This window comes from Sabethes cyaneus, chromosome 3 (assembly GCF_943734655.1).
Source record: "Sabethes cyaneus chromosome 3, idSabCyanKW18_F2, whole genome shotgun sequence".
NCBI classification, from domain to species: Eukaryota; Metazoa; Arthropoda; class Insecta; order Diptera; family Culicidae; genus Sabethes; species Sabethes cyaneus.
The window spans coordinates 164,366,730-164,393,939 of record NC_071355.1 but is presented as its reverse complement, the minus strand read 5'-3'; the positions used below and the strand labels follow the sequence as shown (position 1 = coordinate 164,393,939).

Sequence of the window (27,210 nt, the reverse complement as noted above, 5' to 3'; positions counted from 1 at the left end):
CCGGAGATTAAATCTTCACCAACAGTGGTGGAGTTGAGTTTTTTTAAACCAAAATTGTGCCTCGTCCACACTTAAAAAATAGTACCGAGTTCGGCAAAATTTTGCCGAAATCTCAACAGCCGAACGTTCGGTACAAATGTCGATGGTGTATATCGACGTTCACGGATCTTTAGTAACGTTTGGCAACATAAAAAATTTTACCGAACAGTCGGCTGTTGAAATTTTGGCAAAGTTTTGCCGAGCTCGGTGCTTTTATTTAAGTGTGTCTCTCGCCTATTGTAGTCAACCTCCGAAGTTTAATCTAACTGGTTTTCTAACCGCGATGACAAAACTTTGCAGAGGCACTTGCAGAGTAAGTGAGTGCTTTTAATTTGTCCTTTTGTGGCTTTTTATTTCGAAAGTATGCTTGGTAAAAACTCGGCTGCTTTTCAAATTCAGGTTTTCAGAACAAATAGCAAACAATTAATTTGGATATCTTCTTCTTCGGTGCTTTCCTCAGCTGTTGATTTGGAAAACCGCCAAAGTCAGTGAAGTTGGAATATAGCGTAATCAAGTTAATCGCCTCTATTCTACATACAGATCGGACCTGGATCCGATCAGAAATTTCGGTTCGATCAGAATACAACGTATGCTATAACACACGGCGATCGGGATGTTTCTGATCGGAACGGGCCCTTTCGGAATGTAGAATCGAGGCGAATGTTTGTCTGATTTTTTTGCCGTTGTAAATCTAAATCGTGTTCACCTCCTGGTGTGTTTTCGATTATCTCATCATTATCTGATGTAAATGTGCTTTGGTCTACATGAACTAATTCAGTTGCGTCCATCTCATTATTTACTACATTCATCGCATTGGTCATGTCCACGATATTCTTATCGAAACCCAGGCCTAGCAAAACACGAAGAGCAACTATTACGCTTTTTCCACAGAAGTTTTCAATTCTTCGTTGGGCGGCATTCTGTGATCGGTTCGTTCTTTACCTTTTCTCAGCAGTTTTGAAAGTTTATTTCATTTGAATTCTTCTCAGTTTCTCTATTAGTTCAGCAGTTTTCACGCAAATTTATAATTTATTGTATTGACCTAAGACATTTATATACAGTACTGGACAATATAAAGTACGCACCGCTCTCATACTATATAACACGCGGTATCTTTTTTATTGTCAAACCTATGAACTCGGTATATTTGGACAAATTGTAGTATTTTCAATGCTTTAAACGATTTATGTATCGTTAAATATAAACATTAGCTATTTTGATCAAGCTATTGTATAGTTCTAGAAAAAGTCAATTTTTAGTTGGTCATAATAAAGTACGCACTACTAATATAATGACTGCACAACACCGCCTACTGCATACGAATAGTTTCCTCGCTATCACACTGCATCGAAGTGTCAAAACAAATTGTTTGTGATTGATTTTTCATTACTGGTGCGCGTTTTTATCTGGTACGATGGCAAAAAAGCAAATTTGTGAAGATATCCGTAAACTTATCGTTAAAAATCGTAAAGAAGGTTTCTCGAATAGAGAAATTGCTCGAAGATATGAAATTAGTGAGGCAGGAGTACGAAAAACATTGAAAAAATATGAGGAACTTGGAAGCGTGAAAGACCGGACTGAAAAAGGAAGAAAGCGGAGGACTACAACCAGTGATGATCGCCTGATTCGTCGAGAAGTGGCTAAAGATCCGTTCTCTACCAGCCGAGTAACCCGAGAAAATACGAACTTAAATATTTCCGAACGAACTGTTCGTAGAAGACTGAAGGAAATGGGATGTAAAAATGAATTTGCTCAACGAAAGCCATTTATCCGACATGTTACAGGTTTGTTTATTTCATATTCAATATTTGTTTTTAAGTAATATTAATTTGTATAGGATCAAACGTCTTAAATTTGCTCAAAAATATATCGACAAACCTCTGGAGTATAAAGCCTCTGTATAAAACATCTTCTGAAAGTACATCTATAAAGCTAATTTTTGTTCGATCACTGTGAATAGTTATCTACTATAAATAATGAGAAAAGCATGAAAGTTTCAAGATGTGCTAAGTGCGTACTTTATTTTGTCCAGTACTGTACATTTGCTAATGTAAATTACCTAAATGCCTGTGCTCTGTATATCATCAGTATATTATCAGTTTCTTAGAGTATGTAGTTTTACTAAGAGTGATCATAATCATCAGTGATCAGATCATAATTACACATCTTCTAATGACTGGCGATGATTTCGCATTTTGAGAATTTTTGCGTGGCTTGTAGCACTAGACAACTTTGAGTAATTGGCTTGAAACTGATATGCAGTTGATCAAGTTAACTTGCTCAAGGAGTTTGCTTACAACTATGTACGTTTAAATGGAAAAAAATAAATAATTATTCTGGGTTATTATCTACAACACTGATTCGCATTCTTCAATTTCATCGAAAATAGTTGATAGCACCATTCAATGTGATAGATTGATTTGCAGTATGATTGTATTTCAATTAACACGTGGACAGCCAGCTAAAATATCAACTATCTAACGTCCTCGCACATTACTAATACTTTTAGACCCTCTGCCTTACAATTATTTTCACCTTTAACAGTAATATAATCGAAACTATGCAAAGAATTGCAAACAACTGATGCAAAGCAGTAAATGAAACGCCCAAAAACTATTCCCGGTTAAGCCAGTCGCTGATTTTTCCTCGCTTTGAGAATTGCTGCGTTACAACACATGCACAAATATCCCTTCAGCCTTGTTTTCGTGCAAGTCATCAGTTTAGAACAAATCCTTGCAGTATTTGAATGCAATCTGGCAAAAGGAGAGGATGGTCGCGAGCTTTTCTATAATGGTTCATTTTCAGAACATGAAATTAGAGTAGGTTCAATGTTCAAATGATAAAATCGGTTGTAAAAAGGGATGGATACACTGCAACAAAATAGTTTACTTCCAGCACATCAATTTGGATTTGGTTCAACGTTTAAACGACAATATCGTTTGAAGGAAAGGGGTGATTTGGCACTATAACAAAATTGTTTACTTTCAGGACATTAAATTGGTCTATCTTTGATCGAAACGAATAATCTCTGATACTCGACGGAGACTTTATCGCTTTTTCTTTAAATCGGTCGTCACGATCCTGGGAAGCAAAAGTGTGCTTGCATGTGATTGGTTGAATATTTACTTTTTAACGGAGCTTGATGTTTATGCTTATTCCAATGGATCATTGAAAAAGCTAAAAAAATTCACAGATAGCTCCAGCATAGACATGTTCTGTCAAACACACTCGACAAACGTCTGTGAACGACTGTCAAACAGCCTTGCAATCTGATTGGTCTACCTAAAAAGACCTGTTCAGATTAACCGTTATCAACCGTCAACAACAACGGAACGGCAAGAAATTATGACGAGTAATCTGTATCAGCCTCAAAGTTTACTCTAAATATGCCACGTGGGGCTTTAGTGTCCATCTAGCGGTAAGCTGCCTAAAATGATCCATTGTGACTTGCTAAATAGGATATTTTTATCCGTTAGAATCAATGTGTAAAAGATTTTCCGATCGATTGGTGTAAAAATATTGAAAATCGACCAGAAGATCGCTGGGTTATACGAAATCACAACTAACAGATGGTGTAAAAATTGCCGTTACGTGTTTGGAAAACCAAGTGTGTAACTGGTCAAATCACTATTGTTACGGAGAAACAAAACTAGACACTATTCCTGATAGCAATCTTTATATTCAGAAGCTTCAAGCTAAAACGAGTACAAATGTTACATATAGGTTATCTTACAAACAATGGTCACTTACAAAATAGTGATTCTATCACGGATTAGATCAAGCTGTCGCATATATGCTGATTAAACAACTTCACTGTGCTAAGAAAGAAAGCTGTGAGCTATTTTTAAATGTACGTTATTTATGCAAATACCTATAGTTTTGAGAAGACGCTCAACACAGAACACGTTCTTAAGCTTTGCTCGCAAATTACGCTATTATAATTATGGGAACATAGTTTATAATTAGCACATTAGTATACAAAATATTTCATCACACTTACATAATTAACTTCACTATCGTAATTACAATTAAACTTTTATAATTTTTTTTTAATTCCAAGCAATTTATTGAAAACCTAATCGTATTATACGCGGGATCAGTATTATGGATCACCGCGCTATTAATCAAGCCAATTGTATAGCGCTTCTTTGTGCACTTGGTGCAGCATAAGTCGAGCAGTTGAGAGTGGCACATCTAGCAACCAGCACGATCGTGATCGACGAGCAGATCGCAACCCAACCCTTATGCCCGGTTGCCAACATCCCCCGCCTCGTAAGGATGAGTAATGGAGTCGTCCTTACCATTTTCGTCCACTTCTAGAACCGCTAGCTTGGAAACGGGGCGTCGATACATGCCGTCGGATGTCTGGACCACAGCTTGTCGGACTCTCCCATCTTGTCCAGCAATTACCTCAAGGACTCTGCCACGAATCCATCCATTTCTTTTCGTCTCGTCAATAACAATAACCAGATCGTTGGACATCAACGCTCGTACCTCATCGTGCCATTTATTTCGCCTGGTCAACGTGGGTAAATATTCCCTTACCCATCTTCTCCAAAAATGGTTAAGACAGACAAAGATCTGGTGCCAAGAATTCCGTACAACTTCAACGCCATCGGTTGGTTCCATTGGTTGTTTGAGCCCACTTGAACTGCCGAGGATAAAATGGTTGGGCGTCAACGCCTCCTGTTCCTCGGAGTCTAGAGGTAGATAAGTCAACGGCCGATTATTTACAATGGCTTCAGCCTCAATTACCATCGTAAGTAGTCCCTCATCATCCAACTTGCAGTTTTGTGGTAAGCTATTCATCGCGGTCTTGATTGAGCGGACCATTCGTTCCCATGATCCGCCCATGCTGGGTGCTGCAGGTGGTATGAAGAGCCATTTGGTATGTGCGCTAGTGAATGTAGCTGCAGACTCTTTATGAATTTCCTCTATTTGCTTCTTCAATATTGTCGCCGCTCCCACGAAATTCCGTCCGTTGTCCGAATAAAACTCGAGGGGGGCTCCACGTCGTTTTACAAATCTTCGAATGCAAGCTATGCACGACTGCGTTGACAGTGTGTATGCCACTTCCACATGGACCGCTCTTATAGTTAGGCACGTAAATACTGCTATCCAACGTTTAGCGTTCGATCGACCAACTTTGACCAAAAGAGGTCCAAAATAGTCTAAACCCACAAAGCTAAAGGGACGTACGAATGGAGACAACCGTCCAGTCGGAAGAGGTCCCATCCTGGGAATTTCAGGACGTGCCTTATAGACTTTACACATTTGGCATTGGGTCGAAATCTTTCGAACTAGTGTTCTTAGGTGTGGCACGTAAAACCGCTGACGTAACTCATTCACAACTGTTTCTGCATTGGCGTGAAGGTAGTTTCGATGGTAGTAGTCAATCACAAGAAAGGTAATTCGGTGTCCTTTCGGAAGGATTATCGGAGACTTAATTGTTTCTGGAACTAAATTGACCGCATTTATACGGCCATCAATAAGCAAGACTCCGTCTTTATCAAGCATCGGTGAGAGCTTGTAAAGAGGACTTGACCTTTCCAAAGAACGTCGCTTTTCGATCGGCAATCCTTCATTGTGGCGAAGGGTGACGATCTCATCCGGATATGCTTCGAGTTGAGCTTGCTTCCACAATAATATTTCGGCTTCCATCAAGTCCTGCTGTTCGAGTCGTTCGCAGTTTATCCTGCCACCGACAGATTTTGCTTTCCAGAGTTGTCCGATTTTAATTACGTAGGCTGTCGCTCTATGAAGACGTTCCCATTTGGAGAACCTTGTCACATCCACCAATGGTTCAGGAGAAGCAATTTCCGCGTGAACGAAACACGGACGAAGTTCTTCACTGGTGGTCACGGGAGTGTGTTTATTCGTTGGCCACTGATCTTCCGCCTGATACAAGAAACTAGGTCCGACATACCATCGAGAATCTGCGTCAAAACATGGGCCCTTACCCCATTTGGTGGCTTCGTCGGCGACGTTAGATTTACTAGGAACCCACCTCCATTCACATTCTTTGGTCAGCGACAGAATCTCGCCAATCCGACAAGCAACAAACTGTCGATATTTGCGATGTTCGGAGCGAATCCAACATAGAACAGTGTGTGAATCGGACCACAGGAACCGTCGCGTAATAGTTACAGAATGATATTTTTCCACAAACGTAAGTAGACGGGCACCAATTGCAGCAGCCATCAGCTCCAACCGCGGTATGGATACATATTTCAAAGGCGCAACTTTTGTCTTGGCCGAAACTAAGGTACACTGTACAGAATCATCTGGTTTAACAATTCGAAAGTAAACTGCAGCGCCATATGCTTCCTCGCTAGCATCGACAAACACGTGGGCTTGGAGATTTCTGTAAAGTTCCGCATTTGCAGCGCGGAAATAACACCTCGGAATTTTGATCCCCTCGATATCAGCGAACTTTTCGGTCCACCTCTTCCACTGCGAGAAAATCTTATCGCTTACCGGCTCGTCCCATGTAATACCGGAGCGCCACACTTCCTGCATTACGATTTTACCGTGTATCAAGAATGAAGCCAGTAAACCGAGTGGATCAAAAAGGCTCATGATGCACTTCAGTATCTGCCGTTTTGTCGGCCTTTTATTCCCGTGGATTAAAGACATGATATCTTCGGAGAACGAGGTAGGGAAACTAAGCATATCGTACTCAGGAAGCCAATGCATTCCTAAAACTCGTTCAAAATTATTCGTTGTTGGTGAAAGATTCTTCTCGGTCGCGTTCGCTTTCTCGCCGAGGTAATCCAGAACAGCTTTGCTATTAGAAGACCAATTTCGGATTTCAAATCCTCCTTTACTGTGCACGAACCGTACATCTGCTGAAACCTCCTGTGCTTCTCGAATGTTTTCAAAGCTTTCCAGATAATCGTCAACATAATGACATTTCAGGATCGCTTGTGCTGCTCTAGGAAATCTGTCCGCAAATTCCAGAGCATTCTGATTTTTTATAAACTGCGCTGAGGATGGAGACGATGTTGCCCCAAATGTGACGACATTCATTATGTATACGCTTGGTGGCTCTTTCGGTTTATCGCGCCACAGAAAACGTTGCGAATGCCTATCGGTTTCTTTAACCAGTATCTGGTGAAACATTTGTTTTATGTCTCCACAAACAGCCACAGGGAACTGTCGAAAACGGAACAAAACAGAGGGCAGCGGTAGTAGCATATCTGGTCCCGGAAGAAGAAGATCATTAAGGGATATTCCGTTCACTTTCGCGGCTGCGTCCCAAACCAGCCTGACCTTCCCTGGTTTTTTGGGATTTTGAACGACGCCCAACGGAAGGTACCAAATTCGCTTTGGATCAGCACTGATTAGCTCAGCTTCAGTTGCTCGATGGGTGTACCCTTTATCTAAATACTCTTGAATCTGTCGATGTACTTCCTCCTTCAGGGCTGGATCTCGATTCATCCTCTTTTCGAGGCATTCTAACCGACGGATGGCCATAGGAAGACTATCTGGCAGTTCCACGCGATCGCATCTCCATAATAGTCCAGTTTGAAACCGATCTCCGACTCGCTGTGTAGTTTCCTTAAGTATTTTCTTCGCTCGCTTTACCGCTTCTGATTCCAAAGGCTCAGCTGTTGAGATTCCAGTATCTTCTATGCTGAAATACTCCTTCAGTAAACCGTCTAACTTCTCTTCCATCGCGCAGTCGCAAATGTGATAACTGAATTGTTTTGTGTCTTGACACTTTCCAAAGCTGCCGTACACACACCACCCGAGCCGGGTTTTAGCTGCAGCTGGGCCTTCCTTTCCTTCTCTGATCTTTTGTGGAACAGCCAGAATCAGATCACGTAAACCGACTAGTAGCTTCGGCGTAGCGTTTGCATAGCTTCGAACGGGCAGGCCCCTTAGGTGCTCGAAGCGCTCTTGCAGTTGGTCAAACCGTAGGGTTTGTGTTGGAAGGTTAAGGCTTTGCACAGTCCTAGCATTTTCCAGACGAAAACGTTTTTGATTGCCTACACCAGACATCTCAAACGAAATAAGCTGAGAATCTTCTTCTGTACGAGACATTTTAGCCGTCCATTGCAAACAGAGGGGAACGTTGGGTCCGCTAACGCCTAACTGTTTCGCCAAGTTTTGCTCGATCAGTGTCGCGGATGAGCCTTCGTCTAAGAAGGCGAAGGTGTCAATGGATGCCGACTCGCCATAAAGAGTCACAGGGATGATTCTAAATAGAACAGACTGGTCACTGTGGTGGTGAGTATGATTTTCGTTCAACGAAACAGTAGCTGGTTTATTTCCATTCGATGCAGAATGCAGTAATGGATGGTGCCGAATTTGGCAACCATTCACTCCGCATCGGTTGGAACTCCTGCATGCCCTCCGGCCATGCATATTCAAACAATTTCGACAAATATTCAATGCATGAACAGTTTTCCATCGAGTTTCAATGCTAGCGTCTTTAAATTTTACACAATCTTTCACTCGGTGCCCATTTCGGTTGCATACTACGCAAGGCTTTTCTACTTCTGACCTACTAATTACCCTGTTCAAAACATTATCAGCGTGTGCGTGTATGTAACCTTTTTCTCTGGTTTTGAATTTTTCATTTCTAACCCCTGAGCTATCTATGGGTACCACTATCTTGCTTACTGATTCTACTACCTTAGCCATAAAGTCGCTAAATGTTTGCAATGTTGCGGGTAAGTAATGTAAACGCTCTGCCCACTGCAGCTTAATATTAGGTGGCAGCTTTTCAACCAGCTCTTGGACTAGAACTGGGTTGGAGAGATAAGCTTGTTGTCCGGCAGCAACCAAATGTTGGGTAAGATTCCTCACTGCTATTCCGTAGTGGATCAATGTTTCCAACTTTTCAATCCTCGGTGCCAGTGTCTCTCGAACGTTCTTAATTAAACGGGTGATGATGACTTCAGGACGGCCATATAGTGTTTCAAGAGTCTTCATCACATCAGGCACGGATTCTGGAGACAACAGATAGTAACGAACAGATTTAAGCGCATTGCCTTTCAGGCAGCGCTGCAGACGGGCTAAATTTTCGGCATTGCTATACCCACACGCCGCCGTTGAATTGTTGAAACTGCTCACGAAGATAGGCCACTCTTCGGGTTCACCATAGAAATCGGGTAAATCTCTCGGCATGACTTGCCTGGCCGACAGTTGTTCTGAAGATGGCCTGGGAGGTGCAACGATCGGGGGTATTTCGAAAATCGGTGCTGCTACAGTGGAAGTACTAGGTTGTCCCTGGCGGCTCCATTCTTCACAGTCGTTTGGCGGAGAAAATATTGGAATGACGGGTATGGGAGCTTGAGTGACATGGTTTTGAGCCGGTGGTGAAATGATGTATGGCATTCTGCTGGAATAATCCTGTGGTAGGTTAGTAATTGCCAGCGTGTGGCTTGCTTTAGAGATGGCGCCCTTTGAAGCGTCTGGCTGCGGAGCGCTATTCGATTGATCGCGCTGCTCTGCTTGGATCTGGCACTTAGTTAGCAATCTCTGCAATTCTCGCAACTGAGCTGCATCAGGAACGGATTGTTTTTCGCACTTTTCCAATTGATGTTTCAGTTGGCGAAATGAACATTCTTGTTCTGCAGTCTCGACTGCTGGCATACTCTGACAGGCACTCAGCTGAACTGGTGCGTCTTGTTGGATGACCTGTGGAACAGTACTGGTTCCTCCAACCGCGCCTAATTCGTCCGCGAGATGCTCTGTCACTCGCGAGAGACGATTACTTTGTTGCGATAACGGATTCTCATGTGAAGCCAAAGCTTTCTGGCTTAGCACCCAGTCACTCACTTGAGCTTGCTTACCTCGCGCCTCTGCTGTAGGTAATTTATCACGGATGCTACGATTATCCTCATCATCTGCCCTCAGCGATTCTTCCAGTAACTGGAACTTTTCCGCAATGTACTTTTTTTCCAGCTCGAGCCGCTTATTTTCTAATTTTCGCTGTTCGTCCAGCCGTTGTAAGCTTAGTTCGAGGCGTAGCTTACGGCTTGATGCTGATGATTCGACAGACACTGATTTTGCTGGAACGGGAACGGGCAGGCACTTCGAACATGTCCATTGGCGTTCAGACACAGAACCGGTGACACCGGCGCAGGAATAGTGCCACCAACAATGGCACTCATCACAAGCAACCAAGTCGTCGGCCGAATCTGGTTTCTTACAGGCAGTGCAGCTGTACGTATTCTCCGGATCTGTACTGACGTTGGGAGTCTTATCCGCGCTCATATTTTCTTGAAGTTTTGTTACGGAGAAACAAAACTAGACACTATTCCTGATAGCAATCTTTATATTCAGAAGCTTCAAGCTAAAACGAGTACAAATGTTACATATAGGTTATCTTACAAACAATGGTCACTTACAAAATAGTGATTCTATCACGGATTAGATCAAGCTGTCGCATATATGCTGATTAAACAACTTCACTGTGCTAAGAAAGAAAGCTGTGAGCTATTTTTAAATGTACGTTATTTATGCAAATACCTATAGTTTTGAGAAGACGCTCAACACAGAACACGTTCTTAAGCTTTGCTCGCAAATTACGCTATTATAATTATGGGAACATAGTTTATAATTAGCACATTAGTATACAAAATATTTCATCACACTTACATAATTAACTTCACTATCGTAATTACAATTAAACTTTTATAATTTTTTTTTAATTCCAAGCAATTTATTGAAAACCTAATCGTATTATACGCGGGATCAGTATTATGGATCACCGCGCTATTAATCAAGCCAATTGTATAGCGCTTCTTTGTGCACTTGGTGCAGCATAAGTCGAGCAGTTGAGAGTGGCACATCTAGCAACCAGCACGATCGTGATCGACGAGCAGATCGCAACCCAACCCTTATGCCCGGTTGCCAACAACTATTTTAACAATGCCCAACATCTATGCTCTTTTTCGTTAAACATTGATGCTTAACATTAGCTAATTTCCGAAAAGCCTGACGCACGTTTAATTTATATCAATCTATTTGTAGAAGAAAAACCAAATCGACTGATGTAAAAAGCATGGAAATTTTCGTTTGTGTGAAAGTCTCAAAGTTGAAAATTTTAGATTTCTGTTTCACCCTTCCATTAGATGAATTTCTGCGTCGATAAATCATAAATAAATAAATCAATTTGTTTGATCAATAAAATTTAAATATTTTGTCTGGTTAACAGAAATCGAGCTACTAAACGCACCCTCCATCTATGGAGTCTCGCTCGCCATGGTATGTTCTGAATCTAGCCGGATATGTTTGGCAAACTTGTAGGGAACAGGATGCACATTTGTATGCGTGTTTCAGTGCATTCTATCGCGCAGCCTCGTGTCTTATGTATTTGTCTATCGATGACAATTTCCTACACAGCCCACATCTAAAGAGTCTAGTTTATGTTATGTTTACTTGTCATTGATGCTGCCATTGCATGTTATTGCCCTAAGAATTGGCTTGGAATATTGTGTACTCACCCTAGTTGAGCTCCAGTTCTCAAGCACCACTCTTCCATTGAAAGTTCGATTGTATCCGAGCTGAAGTAATCTACCAGTACACTAGATGATAAGAACCACGAATCAAAGTGCAGGAGAGCACACTATCGCACGTACTACACACTATCAATAATTATGGCAATAATTGCCGATGAGCGCCGCTATGGAGCAATTGGCACACCGCCTTTTTCGGGGTTGCTCCTCACTGATCGTGCTCGATCGCCTCTGAATTACCGTTTTCCTCCACTTAGCCAACACAATAAACCGAAATCAGTTCCCACTAAGAACGGATACATCAATCTTAACGCCGAAGAACTTATCGGAATATACAATCGGTTCACAGATTCGAAATAACAAATCGACACCAATTTTAATAGAGAAGTAGAAAACGTATCTCTTTCTGCTGCTCTCGATCTCTGCCTCTCTTCGATGCTTCAGCGTTTGTTTATCACTTGTCGTCACGCACACACACACACTTGCACCACCCTCCGACGGAGGCACTAGCTATTGTTGTTGCTGCTGATATTGCTAAACTCTGCCATCCACAACGACGACGTTGGCGGCGGAGGTGAAGGCGACGGCGAAGACGACGACGGCAGCAGCGATGAAAACCATTCAAATTCTTTCCGTGCTTTTCGCTCTCTCGTTCTGCACTGTGTCTCAGCACATCGAACTTTTCCTCTGATTCTCTTTTGCTTTTTTGCACTGTGTTGTTGATTCGATTAAATTGTACGGATATTAATTCACTTAGTATCGACGAAAGAGAAGGAAACTATGAGAATACAGGGCTGGTCGTAAAAATAGTAGCGCCGCCAATCATCGTCACAACTTTACTTCATTGATGCCGAACTTGGATTTGTGTTCCGATTTTTACTGCAAATAAAAATTTCGAAACTAAATTTTGACAATTGTGTGATGTAATTTTGGACACTGCTATTTTTTTTTGAACGGTACTGTAAACATGTAAAAATATGAAGCACACACTGAAATCCAAGGTTAAATCAGCACTTCTGTATTCGCTTCGTTGGTGCTGGCCGGCTGCTGTTGCCGATCCTGTCTGACTAATGAACTACCATAGGGGGCACCCGGTCCCGGTTGAGCAGGAGGAAAAGAGAGAACCAATCAGACAGTATGCCGTTCTGTCAGTGCTGAATTTATAGAGACCACATCCAGTCTTGGGTTGTAAAAAAAAAGAATAAAAAGGTTCTTTACTAGGTTCTTGCCACCCATAATCTATGAACGAACTGAAGGTAGGCATGGATGGACAGCCGTAGTGATTCCATGATGACCATTGAAGAAGGGTGCACTAAACTTGTGCCGAAGAGAGGTAGACTGTGGGCTGGATTCGCTGTGGGCGCTGAGGATCAGCACAACTTAAGCTTAGATTACCAAATTAACGAAAATGTAAATATAACATTAAATTTTTTTCACTAGGAGAAACTTGTCTGACCTCTAATCAATATCTCAAATTATTTGTTGACCGACCTAAATGATAGAATCTTCAGCTTAACGGCCGTCATCGACTTACTCTGCGTCGTGACAGAAATCCATTTTCTATACTATAGTATAGTTAATATGTTACACACCTTGTAAAAAATATCCCAGTGTTTTTATATGTGGCGGGCTCGTACATGCAAGTGTAAAGAAACATGTACTACATGTACATAGAAAGCAGCTTTCCATATGCTATCCGTCATAACACAGCAGTCTGCATTGCCGGAAAACTTAACGTGCAAAATCTTCAGTTTTATAACATCGAACATCGATTGCGAATAACTGATGAAAAATATCGAAAGAACAAATAGACCAAGACACACTGCTAGCGAGATTGGGAGGTTTTTTGTACGTGTGTCAATCTCTGCAACCAAGCATTTATAGTGTGTCCGCATGAACTAGCAGCCTACTTAGTATGCCTCGCAGGCCAATCCACAAAACACAATGTTCATTCTCAAGCTGCCGGTTACAGCCGCGCGGCAGTAAACAGCAGCGACGGCGGCGTCGACAACGTCACAAAAGTCTCGCAAAGAACAGGAATAGTGGCATTCCGCGTCTTTCGTCCTACACATTGCCCACCGTAGGACGATGAGGATTGTTCACATTTAATCTGCGTCGCTTCAGCACCGTCGTCTGCCCAAACTGAGATGAGATGTGTCGATTCAGCTGGCGAACCTAGCGCAGTGATTGCAGATTGGTGGATTTTAGAGAAAGGCAAGAAACTTGTACGCATGCCGTTCATCCAACAAAAGAAAGGGTTACATAATCTGCAGCATAGCCCTGGGGCTTGAGATGTTCGTTTTAAAACATTTTCGGAACATTAGCCGAGCCTACCGAATATGGGTCAGTCAGTGGCTACCAGTTTTTCCTTTCGGAAAGCATCGAAAATAGAGCAGTTCTACGTGAAATTTGCGAGTGATAAAATTTGAATCTCTCTTATTTATATTAAACTTTACCTCAAGTTTTGATAGGACGAAGCAAGTAGCTTCTACAATTCAACATTCAAAAATCACTTTTAAAAAGATTGAATCTAAAATCATAGTGCATGAGAATTCGCTATGACGGCACCGCTGGACATCTTTTTCACTTACAGTACTGCCCGTAGCTGAATGCGTGAAAATTATTTCCGGCATATCTCTGACTTTTGCACTCTTTAGCAAATCGCTATTCTGCTTCACGCCAAACTCGAAACAAATGAAGGTGTCTGTCATAGCGAATGCTTTGGTTAATAGCATTCTTATCAACTGTGGTTTAGATTTAGTGGATTTAGACTTAGAAGCTGATAGGAATTGCCTGCGATCAATGGTTGGCTGGATATAACATTTGTATACATATGTTCAACTCGGGGGTACAAAAATCTCTCGGTATATATATGTTTGTGTTTGTCCAAATTCCTCATCCACCCTTTCCTATGTTTGCCTATGTCCTTCTGTTTTGCTTCCCGTCTTCATCAGGTAAATGATGACACGGGCAAGATGGGCAAGGCACAAATCTTCCACATGATTGTGAGGAACGTGCTGCTCGAGCCAAAGATGCTGATACCTGATATGTTCAACTAAGCAAGCCTGCTAAAATAACACTATTTTTTACTTTTTTGCTAGTAGTTTTTCAACACAAAAGTTGGCAGTAGAAACATAAAAGTTGTGTTATTTGTCACAGTGAATAATTCAATTATTAGTAGCCAGTAGCTAAAATTGATTACTTAAAATCTAAGTTTGTACACTTTATGCGTCTAGCTTTAAGCAAGCATTAGTTGAATCCAACCTATTTACAGGTAAATTCATGTAAATTCTTCTTATCTTTTTTTCACAAGTGCTTGATAGGTGGTCTGCTCGATTGGAAAAATACTGACAGATAATTGTCATTCGAATTTGACAGTGTCGCCACTCTCTAATAGTCAGTCTAGTTTAGAAATCAATTTTCTGTAACTCATCGTTAGACATAATTTTGAAGCAATTCATAGGCTTCAAAGATAATTCCCATAAAAATAAATACGTTCTTTTTGAAAATAAGTCTTTCCCCAAATTAGTGCCAATATGGAATGCAATTAGGAATGTTTCCTTCCGAATCCAATTTTTAAGGAACGGAGATTTCTCGTGGAACTGCTTCATAATAAATTAATATTCTCATGATAAACAGATCATCATACGTTTTCAGACTAACTTCTATTTTTGATTAAATGCTAGTCTAATCTCCTCCGAGTTGAATTCGAGGTATGACGCTGGCCTAATAAGCCAGTCGTCGTATGTTCGAATCTCGCCTGGGAGAGACTGTTTAGCCAATAGGACCGTAGCAAATGGCCCTGCAATTGTCCTGCACTCTAACAGCTGGCTGCGAAGTGCGAAGTCTGTCGAATAAAACAAGGAGGGTCAAGTTTCGATAACGGAATGTAGCACCTAGGCTTTGCTTTGCTAGTCTAATCTATCGATCAAAGAGAAAGAGCTTTTAAGCACTTTTACAACAGAATGTACTGTAGCACATCCATTTGGTTTAAGTTCAAGCGAAACAAATAATTTCTGACATGTTGGGACGAGAAGATTTTGTGTCTTTTGTACTGAAATTAAAATCAGATGTATAAGATTATCGTCACAGTTCTGGAAAGCACTTCTTCACAGCTCTTGACATTAAATATTAAATTTTATGCACGCTTTAATTTCCAAAAATCTATTATTTCCTCTATGTAAATCAATGTTCAAAAAAAATTCTGATCGATTAATGCAAATACATATCTTTAAAATCTGTCAAGGGTGTAAAATCGCAAGCATAATTCGTATCTGTCAGAATAATAAAATATCTAGGCAGTAGAATTCAACGGAAAGATATTCCAAAAACGTAACTACTTTTCGTTACAAATTCTAACGTTCGCCTCACACTCAATGAATTCATTTGTAAGTAGGTTCGATTGAGCTAAGACTTAGTTGAAACAACGTAAAGCACCATAAAGTATACAAACTTAAATTCTGAGTAGTTTTTCAACCGAGAAGTTGGTAGTAAGAACACCAAACTGTGTTATTTGCAACAGCGAATAATTTAACTATTGATTGCAAGTAGCAAAAACTGTTTAAATTTTCTATTCAAAATCTGAGGGGCATTTTGAATAGTTTCAACACAATATGTGTTAAATCCAACCTATTTATAAGTAAATTTATTTGAGTGATAGTAATGATTACATAGCACGTAGTCCTACGTCAAACGTTTACGGCTTAAATTTGATTTTTTTAACATTTACCTAAGATCCCTTCAGCGCTGGCACTCAAAAGTATATATTTGGCGTTTTCCTCAATGAAACTCCTCGCACAATAATGCCAAATTAAGTGAAAACAGTGAAAAACACCTAAAACATAGGTCCAACTGAAGTGAGCGCATATTTTCCACTCCGAATTCTGAATTGTTGACGTGCTGTCACCAGCCAAACTTCCATTGAACTTGGCAGCACTGGCCCCATCAAGAGGGAGAATGCTGGCTATTTTTTATGATGCTTCTTTCCTCTTGCTCTTTAGCCGCTTTCCACCACCACAGCAGCCGACGTACGTGCGTCTTGTCCATGAACTTGCCTTCGCAGACTATCCCCACACCAACAACGTCCTTTCGGCGACTACTGGCACGCCAGCTAGCGAAATTTATAACAAGAATTTTTGCTAAAACGAAACCATTCAATACAACCACAGTTGCACCGCATTGAACAAAATGGTTCATGAGGCGATGGCTAAATTTTCGAAATTAAAGGTGAAACTTGAAAACTTTTCCATTGAAAATCCTCTCTTTTCCTCCCCCATTCAGGTATGGGCAAACGATGCAGGCAGAAGAAATATCACTCAATTTAAGGCAGGATTTTCACGTTGCACATCCGAGCGCGAGCGCTGCGACTCGCCCTTTCTCTTTCTGGCTTGCTATCAAGGTAGGCAGCACACCACACAGCTCACATCTTCCTGCATCTGTTTTCCACTGAATTGGAGCATCGCCTTTTTCTTTCGAAACGGACTTGCCTAAATTGTCAATTGCCAAACAAAACACCTCGCCTATGCATTAAAGGTTAGTCAACAGATCACAACAACCGTCAACAGCAGGAAGTAAAATTAAGCTCTAAAATAGGGTTCTTTCGGTACACTAACCCAGCAGACAGCACACGAATGACGGACAAACTCGGACACTGATACACTTTTTTCTGCTCCCAATTTGCACTGATTGCGACGACGACGTAGTTAACTGAAGCGACTGCCACACGGTTTAAAATGAAACTGACTGAATGACTGGTAACGGCAACGACGATGGCTAGTGCGCGGCGGAGTGAAAAAAAGATCAAAGGCTTTTCCGTCTTTTCCTTTCTGCTTGCTTGCTTGGCTAGCTTTCTTGCATGAAGGCGTGTTTGAAACTGTCAGTCAGCAGCAAAAGCAATGACAGTGACAGCAGAACTGAAGCGTTAGCGTTAGCGTTACTGAAGTTGTCAAATTGACGTTACTCGTAACACATAAATGAAAGCCAATCTGCCAGCAAGTTGCCAGCAAGCTGCGAACCGATACAGGAGTGCGGATTTTTAAGGCCCAAACACAACGCATCCACTTATTAATTCGTTGCGGAGATTTGAAAAAAGATATTGCGGCGCTTATGAAAAACGCGCTCAGGAGATCACCGCGAGATAAACGCAATATTAAAATTATGGTTTTATGGTTTGCAGTTCTACAAAATAACAATTTTGTAGCATGGTTTTGATGAAAAACAATTGAGTTAGTAAATTTTCATGGAATAAATTAAAGAAATCTGCTCTGGGCTGATCTTTTGATGATAGATAGATAGATAGATAGATAGATAGATAGATAGATAGATAGATAGATAGATAGATAGATAGATAGATAGATAGATAGATAGATAGATAGATAGATAGATAGATAGATAGATAGATAGATAGATAGATAGATAGATAGATAGATAGATAGATAGATAGATAGATAGATAGATAGATAGATAGATAGATAGATAGATAGATAGATAGATAGATAGATAGATAGATAGATAGATAGATAGATAGATAGATAGATAGATAGATAGATAGATAGATAGATAGATAGATAGATAGATAGATAGATAGATAGATAGATAGATAGATAGATAGATAGATAGATAGATAGATAGATAGATAGATAGATAGATAGATAGATAGATAGATAGATAGATAGATAGATAGATAGATAGATAGATAGATAGATAGATAGATAGATAGATAGATAGATAGATAGATAGATAGATAGATAGATAGATAGATAGATAGATAGATAGATAGATAGATAGATAGATAGATAGATAGATAGATAGATAGATAGATAGATAGATAGATAGATAGATAGATAGATAGATAGATAGATAGATAGATAGATAGATAGATAGATAGATAGATAGATAGATAGATAGATAGATAGATAGATAGATAGATAGATAGATAGATAGATAGATAGATAGATAGATAGATAGATAGATAGATAGATAGATAGATAGATAGATAGATAGATAGATAGATAGATAGATAGATAGATAGATAGATAGATAGATAGATAGATAGATAGATAGATAGATAGATAGATAGATAGATAGATAGATAGATAGATAGATAGATAGATAGATAGAGATAGAGATAGAGATAGAGATAGAGATAGAGATAGAGATAGAGATAGAGATAGAGATAGAGATAGAGATAGAGATAGAGATAGAGATAGAGATAGAGATAGAGATAGAGATAGAGATAGAGATAGAGATAGAGATAGAGATAGAGATAGAGATAGAGATAGAGATAGAGATAGAGATAGAGATAGAGATAGAGATAGAGATTTAGACCTTCCCTATATGTCCCTTATATATATCTTCCTCAAAACTATACGTATTCCTATTTAGTATTTTCTTTTTATCTTTTTAGAAATTTTTCATGCAACTTCATATTCTGTATAATGATTAACTCACGAAAAAAGAAGAGCTTGAAGAATTCATTCAACAAAACTAATATATTATTCGAAAATTGTTTTAGTTTCATAAGTTTGAATTATTTTTATATTATTTGATTTATTGTATATACCTATTTCATGTTGAAAAGATGAGAAGTTTTATGCCTACGGGAGAAGATATATAGGGGAGTGTCGTCGTGGTTGGGCCACGTTTTGGAATTCGCCCATAACTTTCGTTTCAAAAGGAATTTTGGAAATCTAAATACCTCATTGCAAAGGTCTAAGAATAAGGTATATTTCCGGAAAGTCTTGAACTGTTTGCTTGAAAAATAAAAAAGTTATAGGCATTTACGTGAAGACAAAAAATGTTGTCAAGTCGGGCCATATTGTACAGCTTGGGCCACCGCAGAAAATCTAAGACATACGTATTGAAATTCTATATAGAGGCATGAAAAGAATGAATTCCGTGAACAACGACTCAGATATGTACAAATACCCTATTTTTAATTGCATTTTTGCGAAATTTTGGCGATCTTGTAAAATCAGTATTGCTACAATCGCCTTTTCCGAATTGTACAACTACAATGATATAACAACAAAAATCTAAGTATTTATCGTATTAATTTTGCTTCATTTCATCACATTTTACGTGACTGACATTCTCTAGCGTTTATTGCGCCGCTTAAAATAATGGTGGCCCAACTATGACTACTCAAGTGACCCGACCTTTACAAATAGCGCTTTTCTAGTATTTCACCTTAGCCTTCCCAAACACCTTACTGGAGGGAATTTTTCTATACGTGTGCAGCACAACACACTTCATACATTTTCAAAATGTATCTCGATAATTGTATTTCATGAATCATTTCCTGAAGAAAAGTTCATTGCGTGTGGAAAACATTTTTTGGAAGATTTAGTCACTGAATTCAGTACGGGTGTTTTGAATATACGATTGAAACTCACAATATTGTGAAAAGTTAGCTATTACAGTAAGAAGTTTTACAATGATTGTATCATAGATATCATGAGTTACTAAAACTGTAAAATCGTGATGGCCCGACCATAACAGTGGCCCGACGATAACGACAATACCCTATTGAAATTATCACTCCCGCGGGCTTTTCCCTACTCCAAATATTTGGCTCCGCACTTGAGCCGTATCAATAAACTAGATTGAATAAAAAAAAAGATAGATAGAGATAGAGATAGAGTTAGAGATAGAGATAGAGTTAGAGATAGAGATAGAGATAGAGATAGAGATAGAGATAGAGATAGAGATAGAGATAGAGATAGAGATAGAGATAGAGATAGAGATAGAGATAGAGATAGAGATAGAGATAGAGATAGAGATAGAATGTTAGATACCAACGAAACCAGCAGCGTATGCCGCCAACGGTTCGTCGGATGACGAACAAGTTGACCCATCTTTATCAGCCCAAATGATGTCGGCTTTTCAGCAATATATGGGAACCCGCAACTTATTCGATGGATGCAGGGCATATTTGTCAAAGTCTCTAAAAAAGAGACCAAACTGAATGCGGTAACTGGCATGGCATCACGTTGCTCTGCATTACTTTTAAAGTACTCTGTAAGGTAATCCCCAACCGGATCCAGGAGAAGATCGACGCTACTCTCGCGCGGCAGTAAGCTGGATTCCGTGCTAACCGATTAGATGAATATAGATCATATCGTAACGCTTCGCATTACATTGGAGCAGATTAACGAATTCCAGGACTCTTTTCTGCTGGTGTTCGTTAAGCGACTCAGCCATGAAAACATCGAAACGACATGCAGAGCCAGTTTGGTGACCTTCCCGAGAGCTCCCAGACTGCAGGTCTCACAGTCAATGTAGCAAAAACTAATTCCATGGTAGTGAACACTGACAATCCCATGGAGGTATTAAGACTGATATAACCACACGGATCTAGATGGCCTTTGCAGGTCTGCGACATATCAGGCGTTTAAACCAGATCACTCTACATACGAAAACCCGAGTTTTCAACTCAAACGTTCAATCTGTACTGCAGTATCATGCCTACGAAACGTGGTGCGTCTCAGCGGAGACAACGCAGAAACTGAGGGTATTTCTGTCATCAACGGCCAATAGCAACATAGCAATTCGTGAACGTAGGTGGAAGTGGATCGAACACACCTTGAGGAAAGGAGCGAACGAGATCTACAGAGAAGCACTCGATTAGGATCCGCAAGGACAGTGTAGAAGAGGCAGATCCAGAGGCTCATGGCAACGACATCTGGGCTGTAGACGAGAACCTGTCCTAGCGACAGGTAAAAACCATGGTGGGTATCCGTCGGCAGTGGAGATCTATGATTTCATACCTTTGTTCTACCGCAGACCGGCGGACATGGACACGTAAATAAGTAAGTAAGTCAGGTGATATTCAGATGGCTTTGTGAATACTTTTGCGTTGGAAAAAGGTGCTTTGGATTACCAGGCACACTGACACGAAAAAATAATAACACACCAACGGCACAAGTGGATGCATAGAGTAGGGCGTCGTCCATGAATCGCACTTTTGCCCCGTCCCTGAATCGCCCTTTTACCCCGCTAGGCGCTTGACGGGGCTTGATTAAATTATGGAAAAGCGAAATATATTTTGTAAACTCTTTTCACCGTACACCCAATTCTTTTTTTGCACGGATTTTTTTTTGCACGGTTTCTCGAAATAGCACGGTTTTTCTAAAATTTCGCCAATAACAGTTGTACACCCAATTCTTTTTTTACACGGATTCTAGTACGCGGAATTTTTTTTGCACGACATTTTTTGCACGGTTTCTCGAAATAACACGGATTTTTTTTACACGGTTTCTCGAAATAACACGGTTTTTTTTACACGGGGGATGCGTCCCGGATGTATTTTCAAAACATATATGCGAGTGATGTAAAATACTGCTACAAATTTTCAACAAGTAATATCCTCCTGTTGATATCGTATTACCCGTATAACATCAAATTACATCAAAACCGCCCTAAAATAACATTTGCATATAACTCAGCAACTATGCTTCGTAAGCAACCAAAGTTTACGTTAGATTCAAGCTGTCAAAGTAGTCACCCATTCGCGTTGACGAACGTAAGCTGCTGCCACCTCTAAAAGTTTACTGTAGGGGTGAAGCGGAATAGGAATTCCTTAAAGAGCGCAAGAGATCGAAACATTTTGGCAGATTTTCACCCACACGTAGATACGGGCATTTCTATGAGTGTGCAAGAGATCGCTTAATGCCGTCGACACGAATTAATGCCAATGTAGTCAATTTACTCGGAATCTGCACCGATAAATCATTAAAACGCCCTTTTAGTCCTCCTTACTCTATAACAAAGGTAAAACTGTAGTTTCAACCACATTTATGGTTGTTTTACGCATAAACAGAAATTTCATTTTGTTTCAAACTGATATGCAGCGATGTCAGATCTACGGATTTTTGTGCATGCTTAAATTTGGGACCCTTCAATTTTCTCAATTTCTGCGAATTTAGAATGGAGAAGCAGACTTCCAACAAAGAATACTTCATATGGGTCCCAAATTTAAGCAAGCACAAAAATCCGTAGACCTGACATCGCTGCTGATATGTATGATTGAAATGAAAATATTTATTGTTATATCGAAAACTCAATTTGACAATACTTTATTTTTAATTCAAAACTGTTATTTTCTTGATTCAAATAGAATTTCGTTTTGAAACAAAAATATTTTTAGGTTGTCATAATAATTTCGTTTGAAACAAATTGGATTTTTTTCGCTCCGTGATAGAAACGAAACCTTTCCCCGAACAACCCCGTTGAGAATCGCGGCTATAACGCTGACAAACGAGCAGCGTCGCGCGCAGTACCTTACATTACAAGTCGCAAGGACTTGCATAGTGTCGTCGTCCCGTCAGTAAAATGAGTTAAATTCTCGATCCAAGAATCGAACTTTTGCCCCGCTAGGCGCTTGACGGGGTTTGATTAAATTATGGAAAAGCGAAATATATTGTGTAAATTTTTCTCACTGCAATTTCAAGAGAGATGTATGTAAAACGCTGCTACAATTTGTCAACAAGTAATATCCTCCTGTTGATATCGTATTTGCCGTACAACAAAATATTACATCAAAACCGTACTAAAATAACATTTACCCATAACTCAGCAACTATGCTTTGTAAACAACAAAAGTTTATGATAGATTTAAGCTGTCAAAATACACACCCATCCTTGCCAATGTAGTCAATTTACTCGGAATCCGCACTGATAAATCATTGAATCACACTTTTACCCTCATCCCACTTTTACCCTTCCTTACTCTATAGCCCTTTGTAAAAATTAATTTATCCTTTGTTTTTGCAATACACAAAGATTTACCGGGTTCTTTCCAATATTCATACAGATTTCCGGTGAAACAAACTGAATTTTGCATAAATCTGTCTCCGGTACCTTTGTACATCGCTCTGCTGTTTGACATAAGTGACCGCTCGCTTGTAAGCAAGTGGTCGTTTGCTTGCAAGATCTTGAAAGTCAAAAATGAAACGCCCGTGTCACGTCAGTTCCTCAGTGCTATATGGTCCTATCACCGGTCTATCCACCTTTTCGCGTGCTTAATTGCGGCTACTTAGTGGGCATAACTTTTGGAAAATATTTAAATGCTTTTGGCAACTTTGCTAACGTACGCTTGACAGTTTTGCAACAACAATCAAGGGTGAAAATGTCAACTTGACGTGAGCAGAGTGGCCAAAAGCATGTTATTTTTTCCGGTAGTTGTACCCACTAACCGTAAGCACGTATCACCTGTTCATCGATTTCAAAGCCGCATATGATAGCGTAAACCGACAATAGCTATGGAAAATTTTGAACGAAAACAGCTTTCCGGGTAAGCTTACTAGACTTATCATGGCTACGATGGATGGGATCCAGTGCTGTGTTAGAATCTCGGGATTGTCGGACCCATTCGAATCTCGCAGGGGACTTCGACCAGCAGATGGTCTTTCCTGGCTGCTATTTAACATTGCGCTTGAAGGTGTTATAAGACGAGCGGTGATCGAAACGCGGGGCACGATTTTCAATAAATCCAGTCAATTTATCTGCTTTGCTGACGACGTGGATGCTGTCGGCAGAACATTTGAGGCGGTGGAAGATCAGTACACCAAACTAAAACGCGAAGCAGAGAAGATTGGATTGAAGATAAATATGTCTAAAACGTAGTACATGCTGGCGGGCGGGACCGAGCGCGACCCGTTTAGGCAGTACCGTGGTAATCGACGGGGATGAGTTCGAGGTAGTCGACGAGTTCGTATACCTTGGCGCACTGGCAACAGAGGACAACAATACCAGCCGTGAGATTAAAAGGCGTATTATCGGTGGAAGTCGGGCCTACTACGGATTCCACAAACATTTGAGGCCGAACAATCTGAGCCCCCGTACAAAGTGCACACTGTACAAAACGCTAATTAGACCGGTTGCCCTCTAAGGGCATGAAACGTGGACACGGCTAGAAGAGGACATACGAGCACTCAGAGTTTTCGAACGACGGGTGCTTAGAACCATCTTTGGCGGAGTGCAAGAGAATGGTGTATGGAGGCGAAGAATGAACTCGCGCGTCTCTACGGCGTACCAAGTATTCAGAAAGTGGTTGAAGCTGGACGGATACGTTGGGCAGGACATGTTGCTAGAATGCCGGACAACTATCGTCCAAAAATGGTTTTCGCATCGAATCCGGTAGGAACAAGACGAAGAGGGGCACAGCGAGCGAGGTGGCAAAACCATTTGGAGCGAGATCTGGCGAGCAGTGGGTGCCCGCGGAACTGGAGATCAGTTGCTATGGACCGAAACAGATGGAGAAATTATACTGCGCAGGCCTTATCGTAAGACGTTAGGCCAATCAAGTCTAGCTTGAAACAGGGCTGTCCTGCACTCAGTGCACCGATTTTGCTTATTTAACTGTAACACCTCAACCGAGCAAAATTCGAAAATATTATGTATGGGACATTTATAGAGTAACTAAGTATTGCTCTATCTTAAGTATTTACGTTAATTCATTAATAATCAATTATTAATTAAGTATTTTCGGCGCACTCCCAGTTCGCACTGGGTGGTGCACCAAGAGCGTTCTTTGATTATTGGCGCAGTGTTGAATTTCATACTTTTGAATGCCGCTCTAATTTCATTTAGTGATGGTGCTTTAGTGTTAACGCGAACGTTACGACGATCTTTTGTCGCCATGTACTGCTGATTTTGTAGGTCTCTGGCGTTTCTAATTTGAAAGAATTCTGTGCTGTCAGTCAGTAACGACCTTCTTCTTCTTCTTCTTCTTCAGTATAGAGCCGGGGTGGCTCGTGCTGTTTCAAGCACTCGTCTCCATTCAACTCGCTCTTGAGCCACTCGTCACCAATTTCCTAGTCGCCTCAGAAGTCGCAAATCGCCACCTATTCTGTTCTTTAGCGACATCTCAGTATTTAACCTAGAACCGTTAAGGCGCCGAGAAATGCTGTACAACAAACGAATATCACCATTGCTGGTTGCGGTTTCCCCTTCTTTGGCTGGAGAGTTAGTCCAGGCTCCCTGTTCTGCTTACAAGCTTCAATCAACTCTCTTAGGTTTGGCGTATCGTTGATGGGCAGCCACGTTAGCCGCTCTGGTTTGCACTCGCTCAATGCCAGTTTTACCCTCCTCCGCTCGTCAATCGTCCTCTGAGTTTCCTTCGAAATCCACTCCCTCCACCCGCCGTACACTTTGCCGACGGTTTCATCACTTGTCTTGATGAAGACTTTCTTGGTGCCGACGCTTTGTTCTTCGGCAGTTTTACCAGGTGGCCGCAACGAGGCTCGCGATTCAAGTTGGTCGGCAAATGCCCGTTTCTCTTCAGGATACTTCAGTCGGTGGACGTCGTTGGACACCCCCGACGCGCAAGCTTAGCGATAACAAAACAATTGTACATCTACACTTTCGGTCGATGCAGATTTAGTCAATTTGGTTTTCTGTTCGGTCGTCGTGGAAAACCCACGCGACCTTATGTGCTATGGTCTATAGGGAAGAGGGATCCACCAATAACCATGTTGTTATTATTAGAGAACTTTATGAACAGCTCCCAGTTTTGCACCTTTTTTTCTAGACCATGACGTATTAAAACGCGTTCAAGGTCTGCATTGTTTGACTTAATCTTCACGTTAAAGTCGCTGATGTGCATCTGAATGTGTCCCTTCGAGATTTTCGCAACCACACTGTTTTAAAAATAGACACTGTGCTTCTCTTGCAGCATCTGATTGCGCAGGGCACTGGTTGAGTGCTTCAACCAACGTGGAACTAGAGGCATACGGAGTACCACAAGATCGGCCTCGATGATCACAAGGCAGCGGGCATGGTCTGATTCCCCAAAGGCCAGTGGACACATCGACTTATCCCGGAACTATCCGGATGGGTCAACAGGCGTCATGGCGAAGTCAACTTCCACCTGACACAAATTCTGTCAGGGCATGGTTGTTTTAGACAGTATCTGCACAAGTTTGGGCATGCGGAGTCCCCCGCGTGTCCCGAATGCGTGGACGTTGAGGAAACTGCAGAACATGCGCTCTTCATATGCCCTCGTTTCGCGGGCGTGAGAAGCAACATGATGGCAGTGAGCGGACAGGACACTACTCCGGATAACTTAGTCCAAAGGATGTGTTCTAGCTCGAACGTCTGGGGAGCGGTCAATGCGGCTGCTACCCCGATCGTACTTGAGCTACAAAACCGCTGAAAAGCCGATCAACGGCGAATAAACAGCCTAACTACCATAGTCCAGTAGTTATCTAAGAGTGTGCGTTAAGCACAATAGCCCCTCCCTGAAGTAATACCGATAAGGTGGTTCCAGGGGGGATTGAGGCTGGAGACTCGAGTAGGGTTTTAGTGGGTCTGGGTCCTCACGCCCCAGTAGGGGGGTCGAGATACCAAGCCCCACTCCCTGAGTTGTCTTCTCAGGTATCTGATAGCAGATTTCCCTACTCGTTAAAAAAAGGGCACTGGTTTGCAATAAACTCCATCACTCCGTATGTATCCCTGGGCTCGGTAGGAATCCAATTTTTCTATCGTAAGTAGTATTGTTTTGTATGCCAAGGTGGAACAAACTTGCCCGGATGATGTCTTGTGGTCAACAGTATGCAAAACCAACGATCTTCGCCCCGTGATTTCAAGCTTTTGCCGGCTTAGCTTCCCTAGTAAATTGTGTCAGCTTGTTCTGCTGGCCCAGAGTTAGTATATTCCATGACCGATTCACGCCCGTGTTTCATGCACGATATACATGCAT

The 27,210-nt window shown here is 41.1% G+C and overlaps 1 protein-coding gene across 4 annotated transcripts in view; it reads right to left on the bottom strand.

Annotated features, from left to right (window-relative positions):
• Window positions 1–17,324, bottom strand: part of LOC128744066 (nuclear receptor-binding protein homolog) — a 93,321-nt gene extending 75,997 nt beyond the window's left edge. For 2 of the 4 annotated variants that reach the window (XM_053840826.1, XM_053840829.1), the window contains exons 1-2: window positions 17,123–17,324; window positions 11,499–12,288 (exon numbers count right to left, since the gene is read on the bottom strand). The gene's annotated coding sequence lies outside the window, so the exon portion shown is untranslated. Of the gene's footprint in view, window positions 1–11,498; window positions 12,305–17,122 lie in introns of all 4 variants that reach the window. The other 2 variants (XM_053840828.1, XM_053840827.1) reach the window with 2 other exon arrangements.
• Window positions 17,325–27,210: the final 9,886 nt, after the last annotated feature.